Source organism: Ambystoma mexicanum (assembly GCF_040938575.1).
Source record: "Ambystoma mexicanum isolate Mex_15411 chromosome 12 unlocalized genomic scaffold, UKY_AmexF1_1 Mex_chr12_unloc.1, whole genome shotgun sequence".
Taxonomy (NCBI): Eukaryota; Metazoa; Chordata; class Amphibia; order Caudata; family Ambystomatidae; genus Ambystoma; species Ambystoma mexicanum.
The window spans coordinates 36,972-41,845 of record NW_027182322.1 but is presented as its reverse complement, the minus strand read 5'-3'; the positions used below and the strand labels follow the sequence as shown (position 1 = coordinate 41,845).

Sequence of the window (4,874 nt, the reverse complement as noted above, 5' to 3'; positions counted from 1 at the left end):
TTGTTTTTATTCCCATTTGTAACTGGGAAATACTGTCGCTGCAATACATATGTCTTAATCAAGCTAGTGGTTATTGACGTAAATGGCAGTGTTATAATGTTTCATGTACTGCAAATGTCACCACATAATGCGCTCTTAATTAGATTTGGTTGAAATACATTACAGTCACCCGATGAAAAAGTGTGCAAAGAGCATTAAAGAAACAAAAGGTACAGTACCAGGATATATCGAATTGTTTCAGTCCTCCACAGAGATTGCCAATGTATTAATGGAAATTCTAAAATATCTGCCCAACTGCCGTGACATTGCCTCACCGCAATGCCGTGACTCGGATTCGAACCGAGGTTGCTGCGGCCACAACGCAGAGTACTAACCACTATACGATCACGGCGAGCTACTTGGGCTGCTAGAGCGCCTTGTTCCACCTCTATCATAAGCTGTACTCCATCCGTGATGTCATGACTCATGTTTGAATTACAGGTTGGTTGTGTTGTCATCCATGCGAATAAGTGGACACCTGATCCCTAGTCACTTATTTAAGATCTCAATAATCAAGTCAGAATCCCAATGAAAGTCATCAAAGTGGAGCCAATTAGAAATAATATAGTTACACAAACCTGGCAATGGGGCGGCAGCCAGGGCCGATAATGGCCCGCCAGCCTGAGAGCAGGAAAGTGTGAGAGCAGTGATGGTCTTGTGAGAGTTTACAGCTGTTATTGACCCTGTCCCCTTCCATTGCAGAGTTTTATCCCTATAAGAACCGCAGGGGCTCCCTCCTGGGTGCTAATAGTTAATTTTTTTTCACAGGAAAAGTGCTCTGCACCAATTGCACGTGCCAAATCTCCCAAAGGCCACCACCATAAAAACAGAAAAGGGAAAACGTCCCTTTGCCACGGCAGTAGGCAGGTGATGGAGATGACGAGGCCAGGAGGAGAGGGGGTAAATGGGGTTGCATGGGACCTACGAAGAGGGGTGGCGGGCTGGCATTGGGAGGGTGGTGGCGGAAAAAATATTGAGGCTGGGATAGAGAGGCGCTGGAGTTCCAGAAAGAACACAGGCAGTGATCACAGTTTCCAGCTGGCGTTCGCAGCCTTATGTTTATGTTTATTGATTTATACCGCGCACAAGGTACCCTAAGGCTTATAGGCGCCGACAAAACAACAAAGTGGCATAATGAGTATAACAAGAACAAACAACATTAAGCTCCGAAAACATGTACTGACAAGGGGGCCACTAGGCCATTCCCATGGAAGAAGGAAAACAACATCGTAAAGAAAAGAGGATAGGTTAATTTAACACTATTCGCACTTTTGTGAAGGCGGACATGTCCTGTACATTGGTGAGACTGTTTATAAAAGAGGGCAAACTACTAGGCCCACAACCAATAATGATACAGTCAGTGTTATCTGTCTTGCACCAGTTGCTGATCTGTAGTCTCCGAAGAACTTTGAGGTCCTGCGCCCTTATACAATTGGGTCCCACTTTATTACTAAGCCGTGCTAAAACTTTATTTTTTAGTGACTCCCTGGATTCCACTTGCTTCGGCTTGTCCACATTGATCAGAACGATGTTTCTTGGGTCCAATGCGAAACTCCTCATGTTGGAATCCGCAATTTCGGGCATGGTGGATTTTCTCTGGCGAATGTCCTTAAATGGAAGGGGAGCCATGAGTCGCCTGGGCTTCAGAAGAGGTGGTATACTCTCTTGTGATACTGTAGTCATTTGACAAGGAATGAACAGAGTTGTCTTGGATTTCCCAGATGTCCCTCTGTGAGTGAGCTCAATCGGCTCTGTTTGAGAGTCTGTATGACCTCTGTTCTCAAGAATGGACGTTTGAGAGGCCTTTTCCTCTCTAGTAAACTTCACCTGAGAGGACTTCTGTAGAGATGACGATAAGGGCACAGACATATTTGACGAAACAGTGTCTACCCAGGAATAAAATTCCCCAAAGTTCGAACAGATTGCTAGATCCCGTAACATGTTATCCTTAAAGCATAGCCAATTGGCTATGGCTTTGGGCTCAACCAACTCCTTCACAGCTCTGGCTGCTGCTAACTCAGCCGGCTGATCTCGAGGAAAATGATGTCCTAAGGGGCCCGAGCTTTCTGGTGTAGCTCCACTATCTTTGAACAACTCCCCCTTAACCCCCAGATGTGCATTGTAAGGTGAATAGACCATTGGCCGAGGTTGTATGGAGGAGCCCGTAGGGGAGCAGGTGAAGCTATCGGTGCTCCTGGGAACCTCATTGCTATGTAGTATATTAGTGAGCAGAAGATGTTCTTGCTGCAATTTCAGTCTCCTCGCGGCACTTAAGGCTAAAACCTCTGAAAATCTATTATCCCTCCTTTGGGGAGCCTGATGTATTACCTGTATGGGAGCAGCCATATTGCTCGAGGCCGCGCACTGTCTGCAATCAGTCCCTTGTGATATTACCAGCTCCGGTATTTACAGAGGTGGTTGTGCCGGGGCCGGTAATACCGGCAACGGTGTTACTGCCAACTCGTAATTGACCAGAACGCTAAAAAGTCCTGTTCACCAGAATCACTGGCACTTTTACCACATACCAGCAAACTCGTAATGAGTCCCAATGTTTCCTAAGGGCTCCATATAAAGATTAAAAAGAGATGGAGATAAAATCGCCCTGCGGTACTCCAAACGGTGCAATGTTGGGAGATCACTGTTCTTGTCTATTCGCTTTACGAGACTAACACTGACTGGTCTGTGAACCAGCCACTCAAATCTCCATTGCACCCTCTCAGTGAAACCAGGCAAGCATGTCTCTCTCACAAAAGCTGTCCCCAGGGATTCCCATCTCCACCTGGTCTTGCTCACAGTTCTCATCCGACGACATGTCTCTCGTCCACTCACTTTAGGAGACAGACACTGATTGATGTGTCACCCACCTCCCTGAATATCAGCTGCACCCTCCTAGCAAAATCAGGCAAGTGTATCTCTCCCACAAGCTGCCCTCAGGGTTTACCAGCACTCCCTCCCAGGTGTGCCTTGTGCATGTGCCTTGTCAAAGAAAGGATGATCTTTAAAACCCTTGTCCTTACACACAAGTGTCTTCACGGCCAGGCAGCTCCCCCTAACTGGTCCAAAGGATCTCCAAACCCCCTGCCTCCAGACCTTCCAGAACTCCCTACTCAAACGTGATTACTGTTCCCAGGACACGCAAAGCCCGCGCCGGCGGCGCCAGTTTCCCAACTCTGTCAGCCACCCACTGGAACGCCCTCCTATTAGGACAATTGACTCCCATGCGGCCTTCCGCAAGGCCATCAAAACTAGTCTCTTTCTATGAACTAGCCTAGCCTTAAATACCCCTGCTGTACCTGTTACCTAACAACTTGTTGTTCCCCCTTCTCTGTATTCTGCAACCACATGCCATGCAATGTAGCATGGTCTAAGTCTGTGTGTAACCTTGTACCATGCATTGTACCTTCCTCTAAGTTTATCTACTTGGACGGGTTCACAGTGAACCCTTAATCAAGCCAACTAGAGCACTGTTATAGCACCTCGATGCCTGCGGGCTGTAGTGTGCTCTACAAATACAAATGAATAAATACATTTCAGCCATCACAAGAAGACTGTGAGAAGGACCAAACAGACTTTTACAATAAAATTCAAAAAGCTTGCTAAGTCATAAAATCCTGTAAGTTGGACGTCCAACCACACCTTCTCCTGGATAACTTAGAGCATACCCCCCACGAGAGGAGTACATTCAAGTTCTCCCAATCTCTCTAGAGGACATGAACTCTATACTTTCTACCATTAGATGCACAGCCTGCTCCGAAAACATACTACCCCCCCCCCTAGCTTATACTGGACAATGCCAGGACTTTTGCCCCCTATCTTCGTAGAATGGTGAATGCTTTGTTTAGAGACAACAAAGTCCCTACCACAATTAAAACAGTTACTGGTACACTCCTAGTCCAAAAACCTGGATTAGACCTACACGTCCCTTCCAATCTCCGTCCAATAACTAACTGTAACTTTCTCCTAAAAATCTTGGACAAAGTCGCTACCACCCAACTCCAAAATTATGTCGACAGGAACAGCCTCCTACACACAGACACCCAACAATTGGGCTTTAGAGGAGCACATAGTACAGCGACGGCCCTGCTGGACCTTCAGACTAAAATGCTTAATATATTAGACGAGGGAAAAACAGGGATGCTGATATTATTAGACCTCTCAGCAGCATTTGATTTGCTCGACCATCAAAAACTCCACAAGGCTTTAGACAAATCAGGTAATCGTTCTCGAGGAGCCATAGACTGGGTAACATCCTTCCTCAAAGAGCAGAGCTCCAAGATCCACTGTGGTGACCACTTCTCCATACCCGACCTATAAATCATGGAGTACCCCAGGGGGCCATCCTATTGCCCCTTTTGTTCCATCTCTATCTGCAGCGTCTATGTACCCTATTAACCAACCTAGGGGTCTTCTTTACACATTTCGCCGATGTTACACAACTTGTCATCAAAATATCTAGCTGTCATACCACTGACAATAATAAGCTTGCTTGCAATTACAGCACCATCGAAGCCTGGATGTTGACAAATTGGCTTTGCCTCAACGGAAGCAAAACTGAGCTCATGATCTTTGGATCACACCAGGCAAGCGCTAAACTAGACACAGAATACACCACCTTTAAGATCAAAGACACAAATGTAAGGGTCTCTGATAAGGTCAAGACACTAGGTGTCCACCTGCAAGCATCCTTGGAAGCGGAAGCCCACGTAACATACCTGAAAAACAGTTGCTGATACCACCAAAAACTGCTCAGCCGCATCAGGCCATTAGTGAGTAAACAAAACAGCACCATTATCGCCAGAGCCACCATCTCATCTAGACTGGACTACGGGAATGCA

General features: G+C 46.5%; 1 non-coding gene across 1 annotated transcript; it reads right to left on the bottom strand.

The window, feature by feature from the left end:
- Window positions 1-319: 319 nt before the first annotated feature.
- TRNAH-GUG (transfer RNA histidin (anticodon GUG)) lies at window positions 320-391 on the bottom strand. The gene has a single exon. It is a non-coding gene; the product is annotated as a tRNA-His (tRNA).
- Between the last annotated feature and the right edge of the window lie 4,483 nt (window positions 392-4,874).